The sequence below is a fragment of the Papio anubis genome, chromosome 14, assembly GCF_008728515.1.
Source record: "Papio anubis isolate 15944 chromosome 14, Panubis1.0, whole genome shotgun sequence".
In the NCBI taxonomy this organism is placed as follows: Eukaryota; Metazoa; Chordata; class Mammalia; order Primates; family Cercopithecidae; genus Papio; species Papio anubis.
The window spans coordinates 60872226-60892710 of record NC_044989.1 but is presented as its reverse complement, the minus strand read 5'-3'; the positions used below and the strand labels follow the sequence as shown (position 1 = coordinate 60892710).

The 20485-nt window shown below is 40.8% G+C and overlaps 1 protein-coding gene across 12 annotated transcripts in view; it reads left to right on the top strand.

Moving 5' to 3' along the window:
* Positions 1-20485, top strand: part of BCL11A (BAF chromatin remodeling complex subunit BCL11A) — a 100593-nt gene that overhangs the window by 8718 nt on the left and 71390 nt on the right. The window lies entirely within an intron of this gene.

Sequence of the window (20485 nt, the reverse complement as noted above, 5' to 3'; positions counted from 1 at the left end):
TTACAAATGTCCAGTCCAGACTCCACTGTTTCTGCTATAACACAATGTAAAAATTTTCTTGGAAAAATCCACACGCATATTCAACAGCCCTCCCTCCTTCGGTTAATTTTAGCAGGGAGGTAGCTAGGTGTGTGGGTTTCTCGGCAGCTTAAGGGAAAAGGAATTAAAGGCTAGCAGTGGGACTTAAATTCCCTGCTCTAAGTGATAAACAGCAACGCTATATAGTGACCCTCAAAACATTTTTTGATTGAGCACATTAGACAAAGTCGATACAGATTCTGTGATGACCGACATGCCATGCCTGTTGGTGGATCACTTTCTTCCATCTGCCCCCCACCCAGCTCCCGAAAGGCAAGAGGTTTGTTCAGTTTTAGGAAAGGTGGTGCATATCATCAGTTGATTCACTGGAACTTGTCTCTCTGACCTAGTTTGACCACAGAGTTGAACCATAATAGGTCAGTGGTCCAGAGGGGATTAAATGTCATATTATTTCTCCTCTCCCCCTCTAGAATTTGATCATTAAAACCAAACGTGGCATTTTCTTTCTTTCTTTAATGCTTTCTGTAATAACACTCAGATACACTCCCTTTAGTGAAATGGGAAATCTGCTACTGGGGAAGCTGCATTTGCAGAGTGTATTTCTTGAATCCACCACATTTACCTTATGTGACATGTAGGTGAAGATTTTATCTTCCCTACCCCCCAGTAGGATGTGGGAATGACCATTTCCATGTGTTGTCTTGTGACTGGAAGGAAAATGAACAGAAGTGTAAGGCATGATTAATGAAGCAAGAGCAGGCGGAAGGGGATTTGTCGTCTTCGGAGATCCAAAGCCTTGCTAAATCACCAAATATGGAGTAACACTTGCGTGATGTAACATCGTATTTACATATCGAGCTGCTCGTTTAAAAGACAAAACACAGTGTCTGTCAAGCAAGAATTAAAACCACACTTCTTACTGAGGTCCCAAATAGGTTATTCAGTCTCAGATTAACCAGCTCAAAAATTCTGTGCCTCTGTATTTGGAGGAGGAATCTAAAAGCTGGGGGGAAGGCCTTATGTATAGTTAAGGCTTTTACTGCTATCGTTGTGAATCTATGTAGGGAAATAAAAGATATTTGCTTGAACTCCCTGGTTGTCTAAAGGTTCTGTTGTTTTTTTTTTTTTTTTTTTTTTTTAAAGAACAAGTACAATAGCAGAACCTGGAGAAGCCAAAAGCAAATTTAAAATATATTTTGTAGAGCTAATAATCAATTGTTTAACTGAGACGAAAAGCTCTCTAAGATGTCTAAGATATTCAGTGGGTGCACAACAAGTGCTGCGACCCAGGTGAGGTAAACCTTTCGTGCATGAATAATTACAAAGTCTTGATTTCTTTCATTGTGTTTAATCACCTGTTCCCACCCTGGAACTGGCTGAACATAAATAGTGTGGTCACATCTCAAAGTGAGATGTCAGTAACTAGAATCACGACTTCTCATAATTCACAGTAATGAATTAAGAGTTTCCTATGGTGAAATTACCATTCTACCATTGCACATAAATTCCGATGCTCTGGCCCTCAGGTGCCCCTGAAACGAAGTTCTGGAAGACGGCTATGTGTGTAGCCCCAGCCCATTTCTCTAAAGCACGTCTCTGCAATTCCAAGTCTGCTTTTCTTTTTATGATGAGGAAGGAAACAATAACAGTAATCATTCAGTAGATATTTGAATTGTGTCACAAAAAGAAAAGAGAAGCAATGCTTTTGTATTAAGGAAAGAGATATATTGATGAATCTCTAGAAGAATATGTTTGGCAACCACATAAAAGATAGTCATTTAAGCGTGCTGGGTAGGAAAGCCTTTATTAAAGTGATGTAAGTTGGATTTGAGTTCACTGTGAGCCTGTACCATTTTATAGGCAGGAAGCAAGAATAAAACGGTGACAGATTCTTCCTAAGATAAATAAAACTTAGAATTCGGGGCTTTCAGATAGGAGAATAAGGCAGAGTTCTTTACATCTTGAGTAAAATGGTATGCATTTTCACTGTACTCAGGCCTCTCCAAGCTGAGGTTTTTTTTTTTGTTTTTGTTTTTTTTTGAGACAGAGTTTTGGTCTTGTTGCCCAGGCTGGAGTGTGGTGGCATGATCTTGGCTCACTGCAACCTCTGCCCCTCTGCCTCCCAGGTTCAAGCGATTCTCCTGCCTCAGACTCCCTAGTAGCTGGGATTACAGGCACCCGCCGCCAAGCTTGGCTAATTTTTGTATTTTTACTAGAGACGGGGTTTCACCATGTTGGCCAAGCTGGTCTTGAACTCCTGACCTCAGGTGATCCACCTGCCTCAGCCTCCCAAAGTGCTTGGATTACAGGTTTGAGCCACCTCACCTGGCCCAAGCTGAGTATTTTTTAGAGAGGATTCTTTTTACCTGGTGAGTAGATGGGTATGTGCTCCCCCATTTCATCCATGTACACATATGAGCTGTACACATAGTTGTTAATCAGGTTGATTTTTTCATTTTATTTAAATATTCAAAATATTGTGTGATTGTGACCCATTGAGATAATTGAAGTAGTATTAATTTAGCTGGGAATTAGCAGCATATGTTGTGTGGGCCCAGTTCATCAATGTGTGTGTCAAATATCCACCCTCAGATATCAGCAGCCTTTGACTTGCAGTCAGAGCTTTCAGTAGGGGTTTTGTTTTTTTTTCTTTTGTTTTTAGTCTCATATGTTATGATGGGGGAAATATTCATGGAAGATGACTGAATGTGAAACTGCTGTTCCCTTATAGAAAAGACCCAAGCATGATCCCATCATGTCAGATTTAAGGTTTTGGCTTATTGCACATAGGAATCTTTACATTAGGTTTGGGCTGTCATAAAGTTCACTTTTTGAGAGACTAGTGAAAAAATATGACAAATCCTATAAAATGTAGTAAAGTCTGCTCCTGTTCATATGTAACATTTTTTTCTCTTTAAAATCATAACATAGACATTTATATCAGGGTATTTAAAATTATTTGCCTAGACAGTATAGCTGGTATTTAAATAATTATATATCAGACAGATACGCTAAAGAAGGGAGATATACTAATTCAAAATGGAAATACATTAGCATGCTACTTAAAAGTAGATCAAATATAATATGCTTTTCAGAATTTAGAAAATTAACTTACCTTTTCTTTTTGTATCCATTCTGATTCTCTCCTAGCTCAGACTGAACTGGAGGATGTATTTGTGTAACTTGTGGTATAAATGTAAATGAGACTATAAATTATAGTATGCTGTTATGACTACTTATTTTTCTTTTCTCTTTATTTATGTGATTCTGAATAAAAACGACTGACCTCTGAATTTTCAGCATGGCAGTTAAAACAAAAAAACACCACTACCACAAAAACAATATACTGGTGAACATTTTATTTACCTTCAGAATCCAGAGAGTAGAGAACATTGTTTCCTAATAAATACCTAGGATTTTCATAGGGAGCCTATGTTTGCAAGGCCACTATCCAAAGACTCAGGTTCATGAAACTGGGAGTCCTATATACAAGCTGTATTTGTAAATAAGACAGAGAAAGGTTGTGAACTGGCAGCTTGGATGTTTTGTCAAAGTACAATGTCAGAGAAACTCTTTCTAAGACAAATTGTAAATAGAACTGTCACAGTGATTGCATGATTGAGCCGCAGAAGTGTCCTACAATTGTTGGCATTGTCAGGACTTTTGAAAGCTTAATTAAACACAGTGGCCCGCATGGCTGCTAAACTTACTAAGGAAAGCCAAAAGGAAAAAATACATATATCTAAAATGTAGCAGATCCTAAAGATCCCAAACTTCTTTAGACATTACCCTTGTGGTGACACAGAAAAGATGCATTGTGCATTTTCCTAGTCGTCTTTTATAAATAATAGTTTTGAGAATAGGTCCACGTGATATGAAGATCATCCTGTGTGTGATGTGGAGATTGTGTTAGTTTTTCTGTCTCCTGCTGTTACAGACAGTTAATGTAAAAATGGCCTTTTATTGGAAACACAAATATGTATTCACTTCAAGAACAGGAGCAGAGGGGGACAAAGTTTCCCTCCCGTTCTCTGTGTTTATTCTGTGAAAGCTTAAAAAAAACAACCACCAGTGCTGTAATTTCTTAAATCACCCCATTCCTTGTTGTGTTGCAAGTTGTGCCTTTACTATAAAGGATCTGAAATATGTTTTGCACACCTTTCTCTTAGTGAATGTGGCATTTAATTGTGGAGCTGCACATGGACTGGAAAATGCAACTGGGTGTAGAAACGTGCAGGCAGGGTCAGGACAGGCAACCTTCAGCTCAGGGAGGAGGCGAGTTGGATGCATATTAATGGCACCTTTTAGAGTCCTGGAAAATCATTAATTTCACACTGCAGCCTCCATGTAGTTTGGCTAATGTGGGAGTACTAAATTGGGGTACATAACAAACATGCAAATCCTAGGGAAACATTTTTTAGATTTTTGTGATTTCTCAAGGAAAGTGTTTAATAACAGAGAATAGGTGAATGGTGGCTTTGCGTGCTGGTCAGTAAGAAAGGAAGAAAGTTTGGCTTTCCTTTGTGGGGAGATATTAAATTTAACCAAAGTAGAAAGCATAGCGAGGGAGATGCACCAAGATTGCGTCACTCGATGTTAATTTAATCTACTTTGGTTGGTCTGTGCACACCCTTTATTGCACAAAGAAATCATTTGACAAAATTTACCCCAAGTCCAAGTCTGTTTTTACATACAGTAGTACTAGCTTTGTGCAATAAAAAGCACTTAGCATCAAGCTGGACCCAGCCTGGCACCTTGCCACTTTTTTAGCATGAGATTTAATCACCAAGGATCTTTAGTACCTTTCTGCTTGTTCAGATTTCATTTGGGTCATGGCTATGTCAGCAGTGTTGTTATTTCAAGGACTAAAAAAAAAATATTCTAACTTAGAGCCCACTTTTAACATTATTTCAAATCAAGCAGGTTTGTATGTTATGTGTCAATTTGGATGACATTAATAAAGTTCATAAAATACGTTCAGCCTATATAATTTAATGGATAATGACTACTATTTTTATTTGTAATACAAATAGGAAATTGACCATTGTCTCCCTCCCTCCTTGGTTCTTTTCTCCTACCCAGGTAAATGAGCATCCTTAAACAGCTTCTTCCTTTTACGACCAGGGTACAGAGCACTGGCCAATATCAGTAAATTTACCTTTGTAATTTGCCACGTAGTTTTTACAACATGACCTAATTAATTTGAGCACGAACCATATTATTGCTGCTGGAGTCATTTTCTGTCACAAACTTAATTTCCAGGAAATGTAACCTGACAAATAAGAATTCTTTAGCTCTCTCCATGTGCTCCTAGAGACCAAAGGCAGATTTAAAATAATAATAATTTTAAAAGTGCCAGCATTATTAAAGCCAGTATGCTTGATGCCAAACTCAATTTGAAGCCAGTAAACATCAGACTGTATTTCTAATCAGTTTTAGAATGTAACGTATTCCATATTGGATTCATTGGAATTTGTCTCCTTGCTTTTTACTGGCCAGCTGCACTCCCTATGCATTTTTAAAACATTTCAGCAAAGGCTTTTGCTGTTCTTAGCAGGGTTAGTAACTTGGGGTCTATTTCTGAGCTCATTCGTCATTCTGCAATGGCATTGAGTTAGGTTGGCAAGGGAAGGATTTGAGGCATGGGGGGTGGTGAGGTCACTTCTGATCCCAGCAGGGAATAGGTGAGCTTCATTTGCCTTTACAATAGGTGCACAGTTACTGCACCTTGGAGGAGCTCTCAGGTGCCGCTCAGATGGGCGCATGTAAATGCCCTGTCAGATGTGGAGCTGGAATATTAATGCTTCTTCCACCACCGCACCATAATAAAGCTGTACACAGCAAGCTTAATATGCAGCTAGTCTGGGGAATTGTATAAACTTAGATAGCCCAGTGTGAAAGACAGCAATGGAAAAATGCTCGATATGCCACAGTTTCCATTCTTGTTCTCCTTTGATCTATAGCAAAATGAAAACATCATCCTTTTCTTCTCTTGGAGTTGTCTCCCCAACTCTGCCACCTCCCAATTCACCACCAGAATTTTTTTGCATGTGCTGGTATGGAGAAATGCAACATAATTTGTTTCATATGGTTAATTACAGGCGTTTGAATATTTAAAATTTTAAATAGCCACAGTTCCAGCTTTTCCTGTTAAAAGTATGTGATTTGAACAAAGGGAGTACAGTGTAAATATTTGTGGTGATTTGCAACACCCCTCTTTCCCCATTAAACACACACACACACACACACACACACAGAGAGAGAGAGAGAGAGAGAGAGAGAAACATTCAGTTTAAATCTAGTACTGATCTAAAGGACTTCTGCACCTTCATTGGTACTTTTTTTTTTAAAAAAACTTTCAACCGGAATTCCATTAAAATATTTCACCATTATATTTTTGAGTCCACATTGCTTGAGGTTTTAAAGAAGATTTTTATGTGTTCATTTAACAGAATCAACAGCTGTCAGAAGCAGTTGTGGTAGATCCACAAAACATATAAAGAAAAATACATGTTTCCTGAAACAAAACACTTGGAAAAATAAGCTGCCAAGAACTGGCGAATTAGAAGTTTGCAGACAGGGAACTGAAGTGTCGTCTCTTGGTTCACCCTGGAGACTGATGTGAGCGGATCTGATGCAATGCTGCTGGAAGATTTACCTGCGCAGGTTGCTCCTCTAAGGCAATGCGCAGTGCACGATTGACGTGTGCACCAGAGCTAAGCTGGGCCTCAGCTCACTCCATCTTCTGCCCTATTTTTTCCCTTTTTGATCTCTTTAAATAGATAAAATACCAAGTTCTCAGAGTGCTAAACAACAAATTATATGTACCTAAAGGTGAGATGATCAGGTTTAAACTTCCTGTAAAAGAGGTGAGAAGGCGCCTTGCACACTCTTTTCCAGATAGGGCTGGCAGCATGTTATTCAGAACTGAATCGGTCTCCGCCAGGGAATTCCCAGTGGGAACCTGGAGCAGGTATGTTGATGAAGGGGATACCTGGGGACCTTTGGTCACTCACAATGAGTTTTTGTTTGTATTCTGACTGTTGTTAGCATTGCTGATGAACAATTACACCCACAATTTGATTTTAGTTTTAGATAGAGGTGAATCTACTGATTAAAAACTCCCATTAAAATAAAAAATGGAATTATGGTGAAACCTGCAAGGGTGCCTTCAAAAAGAACACCGGTGTTGTTGTGTACCTACCTCGCCTTTCTATTTGCTTTTTGAACATTCTAAAAAACACAAGGAAGCTTTTTGCTAAGCATGAGGGCATTTAAATTTATTTATATTCATCAGTTGTTCATTTTCTTAACATGTAATGATGCATAAAAAAGCTGCAAGGAAATCACATCTGTTAATTTTTAGAGAAATAAGGTGTAGCTTGGATTCTTATGTTGGAGCACAAAGCACTGTGTGCCAAGTCTGATCCTGTATGTTTTAAATATAGAGTTTTAATATTTGGCCAAGCCCCCCTCTCTCCAAACAAAAACAAACCTCAAAAAACTAAGAGAACCAAACCTGAAGTATTCTCCTTCACCAACTCAGGTTATACCTTGATTTTATGATTTATTTACTTTTAGGGGGGAACTCGTCAGTGAACCATTTACTCCCCATTTTAACTTCCCTGCCCCAGATCTTTTCAGTTCCCAGTTAGAACAATGCATTAACCAATGTTAAATCTTAAATCGCATGAGTTTCTCTCTCCTACTCCATTGCACCCTAAGATTTAAAAAAAAATTATTCCTTTACATTTAAAAGTGAACATTGGCTACTGAAGAATGATTTAAAGGCTGAAAAAAATTTTAATAATAAATCGTAACCTTCTCATGTTATGTTTTTGTTATGTTAAGGGGAAAAAATCAATAAGGAAAAATTTAATTCTGATAAAGATACTCTTGGATCTTTGAAAACAACTGCTGTCCTTTTAACTAAAACATTTGAGCAGCTTCAAAGACTATGTATTTCTTCTGATCTTGGAGCTGTGTGACTGGTAGCAAGAAAGAAAAAAAAATCTTATTCTACATACAAGTGGATTGCTTAACAAGTCAGCACAGACACGTACTTGTTTGTACAATAGAGATAAAAATTCCTGTATAAAAATAATTCAGCTGCTGACAGCAGGCATTGTTGTTGGACCTGTCTTTTGTGCTTGTCCCAGCTCTGGGCCCCCCTCCCCTCCTATCTGCTTGGGGCAGCCTGCTGCCTGCACACTCCTGACCAGAAGTTAATTGCTATATATTAAGTATATAGGTATTGTATTTAAAGAGGACTATCTCAAGGCTTCCTATATGCATTCCACTTTACTTTCTGATGTGATTGCGGTGTTGCCAGCAGGGGGGTGGCAGGCAAACGCTCTAATAGGGAAAATCACTTGAAGGCAGTTAGGGGAAATTTGGCCTTCAAGTCCCATTTGCTCTGCAGTGTAGCATCGGTTTCTAAACTTTTGTTTTTAATCTAATTCTGATTTACCCTGTCACATCCCATATCAACCCTCGTTGAACTCTACTCATGTAGAGTAACATTAGTGTCAAACGGAATTGGTCAGGACTGTGGACCTGTGGCTCATACAGTTGGTTGTGGATGTGGATTCCATGCAGCTCTGCATCCTATCCTTTCTAATAAATGTTAAAATGTGGCACATTTCTGAACAGAGCCCAAGGATAAGAGAGTTAAGAAATCAGGGAGTAGTACCTGAGATTTTCTCCCTTCTCTTTCCCATTTCCTTGATAATATCCACATTTCTGGTAAGATCAACTCTAGGAGAAAGTCTGAGGCTGGGGGAGAGAGGGGGAGAAGGGTGCGGAGAGAGGTTCTTGGAATATTCTTCGATAGCAGTTCAAATGAAATCCCCACAGCAGAGAGCTTTTGGGTCTAGCAGTGGAGCGGTAAGCTCGGACACGTGGCCTTTCGAAGCTGTTATTCTCAGTCTGACTTGCACACCAGCTGAGATAGGACTTAACATATACTTTCTTGCTTTCACCTGGGTTGGAGAGGTTCGGGTTGGGTGGAAGAGGAGTTCATTGGGAATTCTGTCACTAGAATTTTTTAAATGTCAGGAGGTTAGCAAGGTGTGGGTTAGCATTCAAGCAAAGGATTCTTCTCCAGACTAGTAATTGGAAAACCTGAAAATCCAGGTTCCCACGATACTCTAATAACTGGGGTGGGATGGTGGTGGTGGGTGGACACCACGGCTTTCTGAATGTCAGCTGATGTCTGCGTGACCCGTTCACCATGGATTCAGTGTGGCTAGTGCTGAATGGGGGAAATCAGAAAGGCAGATCTCAAGCAACAGGATATGCACTCCTCAGAAGTAAAGCAGACCTTGCTCCTCTCCCTCCTGTGCCTCTCCTTTCTTGCTGGTTTCCCTTTGGAAGCAGAAACTTCTAAAATTAATGCCACTCCAAGCCAGTGAAAAAGCTGTTTTTATACCACAGTGGATGTTTACACAGGAGAGACAACTTGAGGGGGAAAAGGCTTTTTGGGAGGGTGGAGGGACTCGAGTTAATCTGTTCTGTTGGAGGACTGTGCAGTATTGCCTATGAGCGACTCTGGGCTGTTTTTGATAAATTACCATGTTTAGAGATAGGTTTGGCTCTTAAGGGCTTAGTTTTATGAACAAAGTCCGTGACAATGTTTGCAGCCTCTGTTTGTCTCTTAGCCCCTTTGGCTTGACTAGAAGCTCTATGTTTAGTTTAAGCTCAGTCTGGAAGATATAACAATTTTGCATTAAAAAAATGAGGAAATCATAGGAAGAAAAACCCTTTGCTTTTTGGATGAATCTTACTGATAATTTGCTAAAGCTCATTTGAATTTTAAGCACTTCTTTAATCTTCAAAGGCTAAATTGCTTTATGAATATGCATGGTGTGGGCAGACTTCAGTTCATTACCTAGTTGTAAATTCTAATGACCATTAGGTCCTTCCAGTAATTGCGAATTGTTTTGCATTTTTGATTGGCCTATTAACATGTACATTCGGTGCACATCAGGCTGGCCTGTCAGCCTGCTGAAGGAGAAAAAAAAGGTGAAAATTGTTTATAGCACCAAGATTCTTAGATTTTCAATCTTGCAAAATTGATGATGTAAAAAAATTAAAGCAGTGTTTTTTCTTCTCAAGATTGAAAGTTCACCAAGAGATTTGACATATTTAATTTACATGATGACTTTGCACTCCTTCATTAATGCAATTTGCATATGAAGCTGTTGTTAATCACTTTTGATCATGTTTTGTGTATTAGCTGCCTCAGTGGCTCTCCTCCTCAGATGCCCCAGTAGAAAGGAGCAAAATGATGCATCTTCTTGCCAAGTTTCCTTTAGTGAATTGAGGAATTAGAAGTCTAACCTTGAGTAATTACATATGTTTTATCCGTTTTCTTTTAACGTTAAGTACAGTTTGTGAACGTGTTGGCTGGAAATCGTTCTCATTTGGGGAGAAGACTGTAAAATTTAAGTATATGATTGAGGCACTTCCAGATACATAGAGAAATATGTATTGCCTGTTTCTGTTCCCCACGAACGTTGCAGGGCAGTTTTATTGTTAGCAGTTTGATGGCAGGAAGCCTTGGCTATTCCAGTGTATTAAGACATCAGGTTCCTCCTTTGGAAGAGGGAAGGCTACAGAACTACAAACCTTTCTAACAATGCTTTAGATTTCTTCTTTAGATAGATGGCTAGCACCTAAAGAACTTGGGCCTGGGTTTGGCTGACTCTTTTATCTTTTAGATCAAGTAAGTTTTCCCATTCAGCTGCTGCTCTGAGCTACAATGTGTCCTCCCCTCATCACCAAAGTATATCCTGGTCTCCAGGCTCCCTGGGCTCCCAGTGTCTCCCTCAAGGTACACGAGTGCCCTGGTCGTGAAAACAAGGTGCTAACTAACGGTTTCCAATTTTTGAGACCCTGTGATTTTGGTGTTTGCCTTTGCTGTTGAATAACCTGTGCTGTATTATTGATGTTCATCTTGGGTTTGTGAGTTTATCACTGGTTAACAAGCAGAATCAGAACACTGAAACTGATATTCTGATTAAAAGGAATGTTTAATGAAAGAAAATAAATTGTGATGGAAAATGAACAGTGTGTAAGAAACATAACTCTAATTTTAACCTCCGAGGGACCTAGCACTGCCCTACTGCGACTTCCATCTATACCATGCTAAAAGCATGCTTCAGTTTAAAGTTGTTAATATTCAGCTGGGAAACAGTATCCAGAACACAAATAAATTATTAAGTGCATGAACTTTTTAGGCAGTAAGATGAACTGATGGGGTCCATCTGTGAGATCCAGGGGCTTTTTATTTGTGTGTGTCGAGCGATTCTGCCCTCTCCGACTTCACAGCCTTTGGTCTCCGGCCAACTGCATGCATAATTGATTCCACACGCACTATCATTTTCTTGATGTAATTGCTTTACTAAGATATGATGAAATCTAATGGATAATTTGCTATTTGAAAATGGGCAAAAAAAAAAAATCTTCATACTTTATGTGGGACTGAGTGGGCAGTAGAGAAAGGGGTATTCAGCTGACCTGGTATTTAAGAAAACAAAACAAGCAACACTGACTTATGCATGCTGCTTCAGTTGCGTTGGCTGTGGATAGGAAGGTCTTTGTGACATATGGAAGCCAGTGTATAAATCTCTCTCCTTCTATCTTGCATCACTCCCTTCATTTCTTCTCTCTTTCTCTCCTCTCTCTCTCCCCCAAACTTTACAAGAAAGGGATCCTAACAAGGTAAAAAGTAAACAATTTAGTCATCACAAGCCTTATTATTCAGTCTATCCAGGAGTTTTGCCATGTCGGTTTATTTAACTTCCAGGAATGTAAACACTGACACAGCCCTAGAAGCAGCAAGAAAGATTACAGTATTAGAGTTAAAAACATGAGCATGGAGGAGCTGTGCTTTATACTCTGCTATAATAACACTTTACATTGAAACATAATGGTAAGTCAAAAGCGGACTGGAAACTTCTGCTTATATGGAGTACAAATTTCATTCTAATAGATTGGCATAATCTAGTGTACCCAGGGTAGATTGTTATATAATGGAGAAACTGTATAAATGTCAAGGACACAAATAATTCTACAGGAAGTAAATGAAAAGTATTAGAATTTCTTAAGTCACCATTAAATTTTGTTGGTGGGACAGTCTCATTAGCTGCTTCAAAATCATGTGGCTTTGCATAAGTCTTTCGAAAATGTATTTTCAGGGAATTTAGACGGTGAAACATTGTTTTAATCCAAACCAGTTCATGCTTTAAATATACCTTTAAAAAAATTGTACGGTTTTTCAAAGTACTTAAAGGGAGTGGAGGGGTAGAAAGCATATAAGTGAATCCATCTCACTGTGGCAAACTGTTTTTCAAGTAAAGTCATAATAATGAACAACACATGATCTGAAATTTGATCAGCAAACATATACTTATGCCAAGGAATTTTCTTTCTTTCTTTCCTTTTTTTTTCTTTTTCGCCATTCACATAACCAAGGTTCTGTAAATCAGTAAACCAGGCAGAGAGTAACTATTGTAAGGGGGAAACCAAACCATAATACCCAGAATGGCCCAGAAGCTGTCCTTCTGAAGAAACATTAATGCCACCACCACCAAAAAAAGAAAAACCAAAAACAAAACAAAATAAAACCTTTTTACAAAACTGGAAATGACAGAATCGTTTTAAAAGAAAAAAAAAAAACCACCTTCTGATGCTCAAAACTTCAAACTATTAATAGACCACCAGTGAGATAGACTGTCTTTGTGCCTTGAAATGCAAAATGAGGGAAATAATTAGCAGAGGAACAAAATTCTCAAAATTTGAAGAACTTCTGTGATTACTGGGGGTACAGTGAAAAGAAAATGCAAATTTCTTCCTGATCTTAATTAGATTCGATTGTGCGGTGGGTGTGTTGGATTTGGGGGGAGGGGCAGGGGCAGGGAGTGCTGGGGTGAGGCGTGAGGCAGAGTGTTGTGGAGACAGGTTAGCAGGGGCCTGGCGGTGTGGCAGGAACAAAGGCAGCTTCCAAGGCTGGTGCAGGATTCCGTGCCTTAACCCAGATGCTCATGGTGCCCCAGTCTTGAGTCCTTCATTTAGGTGGGCTTATTTCCCACTGGGTCTGGGGGATTTCATTTGTCTTTTGAGGGGCAGGGTGGACACTGACAGAACAGCTGCCTGGGGAACCTAGGAAGAGGGAAGCAGCCTGTGGGTAACTTTTCCTGATCACATGGGAAGGCTAAGACGTTATGGATCCTGCCTTGGGCACTGGGGTCAGCGTCTCCTTTTGGTGTCTGCACAGGGCCCCCCAATGCCAGGGTACTGCCAAAACACGCTCTTGAGTTTAATGGTAGTGGTTGGTCTGAGTCCTGCCGAAGTGTATGGAGCAAGTTTCATTGGCTGGACTTTCCCTTTGCATGAAATAATAAAAGACCTGGCCAAGGCTTATGAATCTATTTTTGTTTCATTAATATTATTTATTATGTATTTTATTAATATTTTTAGGAGGGACTGCGCTCTTATTTGACCATTTGTAGTTATAATTAATACATTCCGTACTGGTTGTAAAAAGTGTACTTGCATTTAATTGCAAGTCAGGGTAAATTAATGGATATGATTTAAAACAAAACTCACTTAAAATATTCTTGCAGAAAGCAAAGGAGGGGGCAGTCCCAGTATTTAATTTATTTTCTGGGTTAGTGTCAGTGGTGAGAGGGTCGAAAAGGTTGTGTGGGTCCAACGGGATTTGTGTCTGTGTGTGCAGGACGGTGGGGGCAACACACAGGGAGGAGGAAAACCTGGGCCGGAGGAGGGATAGCCAGGAGCTCTTTTTTTTTTTTTTTTTTTTTTTTCTTCCTCTAATTTCTGAGGTTGCCAGGAGGGGCTTAAGCAAAGTGGTCAAGTCCATCTGCTCCGGAGAAGGTGGTAAAGAAAAGAGGTTAGTGGCAAGAGGGAAGGAGCACAAAGGGAAAATTGTACATCGGGAGCGTTACTCTCCCTGGCCGTGGTGTAGCCAGACTGGTTTAGCAGACAGAATGATAGATTGTTTTGTCAGGGGTCCCAGGGTGCGCCCTGAACTTGAAGCACTTTGTTTATCTTGAATAGAAAGGGAAAAGCGCAGACATAATCGATGTCTAGTTTTTAGGAGCTCGAAAGAGGTAGGAGAACAGAGAAGACTCGGGAGGGGTAGTGGGAGGTGGGGGAGGTGCGGGCCTTGGTTGTGGTTGTCCATTAACAGATGAACTTGGCCGAGGGCCAGGCTTTAGATGAGAGCGTGTCAGGGCCCCAGTGCAGCCAAGCCTTTTCAGTGTTTTTTTTTTTTTTCCTTTTTCTTTCTTTCTTTTTTAAATACCTGCTGACTGTACATCAAATGCTCCCTGGTCTTTTGGCTAAAGGCAAAAAAAATAAAAAAATAAAAAATAAAAAAATAAAGAGACGCACAGCTCAATTTTTTCCCTCCTCTGAACCAGTTGAGGCCAGTCTTTTGGCTACACACGCGGGTTCTATCATCTTTCCTGGCTTGCCATTGGGAAAAAAAGAGTTGTGATAACGCCAGTAACCCGAGGGCCAGATGGGAAGGGTTTGGTTATGTTCAGGAGACCAGGTGTGAGAGCTCGTGGTGCAGTAGGGTGGGGCGTGGCCGGCGTGCCTGCGTGTGCAGGTAGGAAATCAGTGGAAACTCTTTTTTTTTTTTTTTTTTAAATGGCTGAAGTTTAACTTGTTGGAAGGGGCCTGTGAATTAAGCTGTCGGTGGCTGAGAATAATATGCAAGGAAGGCTCAGGAAAGGCCAGGGGTGGGGAAAAGGTGCTCTTGCTAGAGGCACAGCCTTTCCTGGGCAGGACCGATGGCAAACCCATGTGTTTGGGCTTGTTTTGTTCTCGATTTTCTTATCTTCTTGGCCTCTTCCTGTGTTTTTTCGTTTATTGTGACATTATGCATTCATATATGAATGTTGGCAAGCAAGAGTCATCATCCCAATAACTTCCTGACATTTTTAGCTCTTTTAATGTGCAGTCTTTGCCCTCCTGCCACAAGTGGCGAAGTAATTGAATTTCCCTGTTACTAACTGGCAGGAGGCATGTTCTAGTTCCCACCAGAGGAGCTGCTGGGGCTAAAGCTGGGTTCATAGAATCCCACCTAGGGGACACCAGGGCTTTCGAGTGGTTTGGGGACCTGTCTGAAATGAGATTCACACAATATAAAATATTTTTCCCATCATAGACTTGAAAATCACCATTGTGCACATCTATATAAAATGTGATAAAATCACATTTACTTCTCCTGGCTGAGGCCTCATAAGGGAGGCGGGATTTTCTTCTCCTTTTCTAGTAGCAAATAAAAACTGGGAAAATTTGGGGGCCTCTGGGTTTATCCCATGGATACCCCCCCAACTCAGCCAAGCCCTTAGAGGCAGTCTTCTCTCCCACCTGGGTGTCTTTGTAACCTGAGCTGGTAAGAAAGGGAAGAGGGACTGAAAGAGGGGAAATATGCCCTTAACATATGATTTCTCTCCTTTCTTTTCTTCTTCCCTTTGATTACACGAAATAAAATGGTTTACGCTGAGGGTAAAGAAGTAATACCATTTCTAGTTGTGTGACCTTGGGCAGATTTCATTCCCTAAGCCTCCGTTTCCTCAATCTGTAAAGTTGGGTGGATCACGGGGCTCGCTTCATAGGGCCTTTGAGCATCCTATGAGAGCACGTGGGGTGCTGGGCTCAGTGCTGGGCACATGGTAAAACATGTCACAAAAGCTCATTACTATTACGGTTATGACTCATGGCTTGGAACTGTGTGCTCCTGGGGTCTCAATGTAGTTCCCCCACTATGGGGTGAGCAGGTTGGGATGAGAGAAGAGCAGGGCAGGTGGGGCTCTAAAGAACTCAGGGCCTCATTATGTTTCTGGTGGCAGTTCCCTCAGTGGGTGGGAGTCCCCTCTCCCCATAGGCATGTGCTGCCTTGTGAGAGGCTTGTGCCTGGGTGTGTGACGCAGTTACTCTGGGTTCAGATTTCTACATCACCGCTAACTGGTTGGGAGAGTCTGGGGGAATCATTTCACCTCTCTGTGAAATGGAGACAACTCAAGGTCCCTTACCTTACAGAGTCCATGTGAGAAGTAAATGAGGGAAAGCACAGACATTACTTGCTCCAGGGGCTGCACCTCCAGATTGCTGTTGTCATTACCATGTGTCTGACACATTGATATTCCATCCCACAACAACCCCGGAAAGGAAACACTCCCATTAGCCTCATTTGGTAGAGGAGAAAATTGGAGTTCATCAAGGGTTAAATGACTTCACTGAGGGTCCACAGTTGTTCAATCCTTTGGCCTGCGGCCACCATCCTCTTCTACCGCCTCAGTACGTGTGCAGCTTTCTTCGGCGGCACCAGGCAACAACTGGGCAGGAAGCTCTGGTGCTGGACAGTTGTCCCTCCCATGGGTTCTGTGGTCAAGTTTTTCAATCTTCTGGGAAAGAGAAGAATGTTCCCCTCCAGTTCGGGGCATATTGAAGGAGCACAGAACTGTTGGGAAAAGTTGCAATGTAAGGAATTCTGCTTTGCAAGTAGTCATTTCCCCATCTGTCCAGAATGAGCCAGAAATCGAGTGAGGGTCCTGAAAAACAGAGGGAGGAGGTTTTACTGTTTGTGTGTGGCTTGGTTAGGAGACTGCAGTGGGCTGAATGAGAAGCCAAGCTAGGACTTTTAAGGAGTGGTGAGACTTGGCCTGCAGCAGTTCTGTATGTTGTCTCTGTGGCATTCACTTCTCGGATTGTACCTTCAAAGGGTGGGGAGAATCAGAATTATACAGGGAGGGAGAGACTGTGTGTGAGTGAGTGTGCATGGCAGGGGTGCTTCTGAGGACGATGGGTACTGGGGGATCATAATCTGCTTCGAGGAGGTTTTCATTTCTGGCTGAACAAGTGCTGTGGTAAGGCAAGTCCGGAAGGCATGCTGGAAACTTGAGGGAAGTTTTGAATGGAAACTGCAGTCAACAGCTCCGTATGATCCGCATGTGGCTTCCCCAGAGGCAAGTTTTCAGCTGCATGGTGGCCTCTCCCAGTCACTCCACAGGCTGCCCTGACACTATTAATATTTGCTGAAGCAAGACCTGAGATTCGTTGCAGATGGATTACACAATGTATTCCAAAACCAAATGTCACTGTTTTCCTGTACTCTCCATCCTTTCGAATTGGCCGGGCCATCATAGACCTCCACTGATAGAATTTCAGAATCATTTGGTAGTTGAGAAGCGCCTACTGCATGTGGAGGCCCCGTGGGAGGAGTAGAAGAGTTGGCCTCGGCACTGACGAGTGTTGGATGGGAGCTCTGCTCACTTGGTAAGTCCTTCTGCTAGAACCAAGAGAGGCTGTTCAGATCCATCACAAAGAAGTTGTCGCTCACATCCAGGTTGTCTTCTGAGTTTGAGGTAGGATGGAGGTGGCTGCTGAGAACCCATGTGAGTCAAGAGCTCCAAAGCTTCACTTTCACTTCGCACTCTGTCCCGGGGCATGGATGTCCTCAATGGAGGTCATGCAAGCCCTTCCCTCTCACCCCTTCTCTTGGCCCTCTTCGTTGTCTCTGTATACCCCTGGGTCAAGAGTGTAGTGGTTCTCCTTTGTCACCCTGGAGGAGAAGCTCTTAGTTTTATTTGCTGAGTCTCCTAGACTGAAATGATAAAGCTGAAATGATAAAAAGCATATCATGGCCTTAGAACCCTTCTTATTTCCCTTGCTCGCACCCCCTAGTTTTCCTTCTCTTCCCTTGAAAATCAGTGAAAATCAGGCCACATCTCTGATGATGGCCTTTTGTTTCTTTTTCTTTTTCTGTTTCTGCCTTCGTTAGGTAAGCACAAATTTAATGTCCCAAGAGGCAGGCCGGTGACCCTTCAGGCCAAGTGCCTGGATGTGGCAAAGCTACAATAAATATCGAATGGTGAGAGCAATGGAAATTTAACAAAGCCATAACCAAGGAGACCTCAGAGGGGCAGTGGACTGGTTAAGAGGCTGTTGGATGAGCCGGGTAGTATTTCTACTTCAACCTGATTGAAATGTCGACTAAAAATCAATGCTGTTGACTAGTGATAATTTACAACGTTCCTGGTGCTAAGTAGTTCCCCGCTTAAGAATGCGTTTGCTGGGCAGAGATTAGTGCAGGGAGTTGTGTGTGTCACAATGAATCAGACGCATTATAGGTCAGCCCTTTATTTGTTTCATCATGACTTTTACACAGTTGTCATGTAATTTATGGCTGCTTTCACGTTGTCAAACATTTTCATTGCATCTTCTTCTTTAACACACTCCTGACATAGACACACTGCACTTGAAGGCTTGGTATTGTTTCATAATCCGAGAGGAGGCCTATAAACCATCAAATTACACTATCTTTGGGCTAATCTAAATGCGCTGCAGATTAAAATCAGAGCTCATTTGTCCCTGATGCAAATTATTAAGTTCTAATTATAAATATCCATTTAATTACCCCATACGTTTTTATTTTGCGGACCCTTTTGAGCACTGCTGTCTGCGACGCGGAGGGGGTGGGGGGAGATGCATAGGAGACAATCTGCGTAATTAATGTACACTTCCCAAATGGTAAAGGATAAACATATGCTGCTTTGTTTGTCTTATTTATTGATTGATTAGATGTATAGAGACTTTGGCATGGGCACAATCTGAAGTTGAAATCCTTTTAAAAATGAAAACTATTTAAAAATCTTTTGGGGAAGAAAGAGCAAAATATAGCCAACCAATGGCTTTCTGCTAGAACACATCATCCCAAAATATGGGATTCTGAATTTGATCAAATCACCAGTTTCTGAATTTGATCAAATCTAGATTTTGCAGAAGTTCAGGGTGAGAGAAACCATGCCTGTTTTATATCTAGAAAGTGAAATCATTGTTATAGAAAAAACCTACTGTGGTTAGAAAAGAAACCACATTCTTTTTTCCCAACTCTGCTGCCATTCTCTACCAGAAAATAACAGTATCTGCCTGTAGTATGAAGACCTTCCAATTGAGAGCATTATGATAAACTATTTTTGATTACCAAACACGAATGAAGGAAGAAGATAACATAAAAATTAGTAAAGGCCTTCCAACTATACATTTACCCTTCTGTGAAAACCATGGAGAAATTACCAAGACTGGTTTGCGGGGAGGGCATTTAAGGTCTTTTGGGCATTACAGATTTTCTAGAACCAAACTTTGACTTTTAGTGTTAACAGAGAGACACTGATCTGAAAACCAGGACACCTGAGTTCTGACCCTTATTGTGTCGTGCTGTGAGATTTGGGGCTCCCTTCACCTGTTAGCATTTGTTTCCGTGTGTTGTAAAGTAGGTAAAATAGATGGTTTGAACTGGGTGGGCCTCTAAGTCCCCATGACGTTCTAGCATAGTATGAACACCACTGACCAGTTTCCTCCCTGCTATATTTTGGAATCTAGTTGCTGAATGGGGCTCACCTGCAAAGACGGCAGAATATTTTCTTGATTTGCCTCAAAGATGGAAGCTATGGTGGAGATTAAGGCTTGGATTCATGATTCCCCAACAGAAAGCTTAAAGGCATCTTTCAAATTGCTGGAAGCAAAACTGAAGTGCAGTATAATGGAATGGTGATAATTCACAGAAGTTTCCAGCCTTACAAGCTTTCTCCATCTTTTAATTGTTGCAAGCTGTTTTTTTGAAAAACTCCAAAGAATGTAATGTGTATTTTCTCCAAGTTTGCTTTTTTGGGCAAATGTAACTACATCAAAATAGAAGTACGTTTTTGAAAAAGAAATAGTTGAATTCAAACAACCAGGTATTTTAAATTCAATTAACTGACTTAATTCAGTGATATTTTCCTCCTTCCTCCTCCCAAAAGCTGGTTTCTCTGTATGGACATAGCCTACATATGCTGAGTCCCTGGAGTTAGGAATTTTTGCTTGTTAAAGGCATCCGATGCAACATGTTTAGAAGAATTCTCCCTCTGTTAGTGTTGAAGACAGCATAAATTGAGGGAAAATGTTCTTTTTTTATTCATCATGTAGGTAAAAGCATATGGCCTGTTCTGGGACATGCGATCTTTGCAATCCATTTTTTAATCTTGGTGTTTACCATTGGCTTTTAGGACGGATGTTTCTGTTTTCCACACTGTCCAGCAAATACCATTTATATGTGGCATTGAATGAGATATGAAATGATGTTTTCAGAAGCATGCTGAGAAAGGGCATTCAAAGTTATCCTTTGGATAATGATGATCTAAAACTTTCTTTTATTATCCCATGTGCTCAGAGTAAGGGGCAAATGAATCAGTTGTGAAATATGTGTTCCTTGTAGGACACAGGCACTCTTGAGATCTATAGCTTCAATAAAAAAGTAATTTATTTAAATTACTGCCTCTTTAATTTATAATGTTTTGGGGATTTTTAATAGGCGTGCTCTATAAGGGCACTGATAATCAGCTGTTTCCGATTTCACATGCTCTTCTAT